Consider the following 2,500-nt stretch of genomic DNA (forward strand, 5'->3'; position numbering starts at 1 on the left):
CGCCGGAGGCGTACCGAGGACGCTTCCAGGAGCCTGGGGAAGATTTTCTGAAAGTGTCCTTGGGACTTAGAAAAATTTTGAGAAATTTCCGATTTTGTGAAAAATGTCACATTTCCCCTACTTCCACCCCAGGGGGGCGTCAATATGTTGTAAAGCACCCCAGGGCAGTGACCTAAATGAGGGTGAATTTTGCGGTGCACGGGCGGAAAGTCGAATTTTTGGATGAAAATGCGTATTTTCATACTTTGAAAATTTCAGGCGTGTGTCAGACTTCCAGGCGGGGGCAGCCGCCGGAGGTGTACCGGGGACGCTTCCAGGAGCCTGGGGAAGATTTTCTGAAAGTGTCCTTGGGACTTAGAAATATTTTGAGAAAATCTCGATTTTGTGAAAAATGTCACATTTCCCCTACTTCCACCACAGGGGGGCGTCAATATGTTGTGAGGTACCCCAGGACAGTGACCTAACTGTGGGTAAAGTTTGCGGGGCACGGGCGGAAAGTCGAATTTTGGATGAAAATGCATTATTTTCATACTTTGAAAATTCCAGGCGTGTGTCAGACTTCCAGGCGGGGGCAGCCGCCGGAGGCGTACCGAGGACGCTTCCAGGAGCCTGGGGAAGATTTTCTGGAAGAGTCCTTGGGACTTGGTGCAATTTTGAGAAAATCTCGATTTTGTGAAAAAATGACCCATTTCCCCTACTTCCACCCCAGGGGGGCGTCAATATGTTGTAAAGCACCCCAGGGCAGTGACCTAAATGCGGGTAAAGTTTGCGGTGCACGGGGGGGAAAGTTGAATTTTTGGATGAAAATGCGTATTTTCATACTTTAAAAATTTCAGGCGTGTGTCAGACTTCCAGGAGGGGGCAGCCGCCGGAGGCGTACCGGGGACGCTTCCAGGAGCCTGGGGAAGATTTTCTGGAAGAGTCCTTGGGACTTAGAAAATTTTTTGAGAAAATCTCGATTTTGTGAAAAATGAAAATTTCCCCTTCTTCCACCCTAAAGGGGCGTCAATATGTTGTGAGGCACCCCAGCAAAGTGACCTAAGTGGGGGTGAAGTTTGCGGGGCACGGACGGAAAGTTGAATTTTTGGATGAAAATGCGTATTTTCATACTTTGAAAATTTCAGGCGTGTGTCAGACTTCCAGGCGGGGGCAGCCGCCGGAGGCGTACCGGGGACGCTTCCAGGAGCCTGGGGAAGATTTTCTGGAAGCGTCCTTGACACTTAGAAAAATTTTGAGAAAATCTCGATTTTGTGAAAAATGTCACATTTCCCCTACTTCCACCCCAGGGGGGCGTCAATATGTTGTAAAGCACCCAAGGGCAGTGACCTAAATGCGGGTAAAGTTTGCGGTGCACGGGGGGAAAGTTGAATTTTTGGATGAAAATGCGTATTTTCATACTTTGAAAATTTCAGGCGTGTGTTGGACTTCCAGGCGGGGGCAGCCGCCAGAGGTGTACCGGGGACGCTTCCAGGAGCCTGGGGGAGATTTTCTGGAAGAGTCCTTGACACTTAGAAAAATTTTGAGAAATTTCCGATTTTGTGTAAAAATCACCCATTTCCCCTACTTCCACCCTAAAGGGGCGTCAATATGTCGTAAGGCGCCCCTAGACAGTGACCTAAGTGGGGGTGAAGTTTGGGTCTGATGGGTGGAAAACTGAAAAAAAGCGATTTTGTGACTTTGAGAACAAACAGAGAGCTCAAAACTTTGAAAAACGTCAGACCGCTGTCAGACTTCCAGGCGGGGGAAAGCTCTGAGGTTGTACCGAGGACACTTCCATGGCCCCCGGATTGATTTTCAAGAAAGAGTCCTTGGGACTTTGAAATTTTCCGGCGAGCTGTTTTTGGCTTCCGGGAGCCGTAGAACTTTGGGAAATCGATTCCGCTCACCGGTTCAGGGTGTTTCGAGCTAGTCCAGGTCCCAGCTACGCCGCCTGGCCTCCAAATTTCGCAAATTCGAAAAAAAAAAAAATAGAACCGGAATGAGGAAATTTCTGGCCGCCGGATCCGCCGCACGGCTCCAGGAGGTCGGACACTTTTTGACTTTGTTCCCTTAAAGTGGGGGTCGGTGTCTCACCATGCAAATACCCAGTTTTGCACACCAGCTGCAGGATATAGGAGAGAGAGGTACCTCTCGGCCCCGACCAAAATCCGTTGTTTTCGTGGTTCCTCGACTCGGGTAGGCGGTTTGGCGAGTACCCCCCTTTTGCATGGAAGTTCGCACTCGCGCCGAGACCAGGCTTCCGCGGCTCCAGGGGGACTTTTGCCGGTTGTCCGTCCCGAGTCCGAGACGCGTTTCCTGGGTCGCCCGAGCCCGAACGGACCCTCCCCACGTGGGTTCCTGTCCTCTGAGGGCGACGGTCGTCAGAAGGGGGGCAGATCCAGAGTCCTCGTCCGCAGGAGGGCTCTGGGAGGGCGGATCGCTCCTTCTGACTTTGTCCCCTCGGAGCGGGCTCGGCGTTTCTCTGTGTCGGATGTCTCCCGCTTCCGCGCCAACGGGGAGA

The sequence above is a fragment of the Ranitomeya variabilis genome, unplaced genomic scaffold, assembly GCF_051348905.1.
Source record: "Ranitomeya variabilis isolate aRanVar5 unplaced genomic scaffold, aRanVar5.hap1 Scaffold_89, whole genome shotgun sequence".
In the NCBI taxonomy this organism is placed as follows: Eukaryota; Metazoa; Chordata; class Amphibia; order Anura; family Dendrobatidae; genus Ranitomeya; species Ranitomeya variabilis.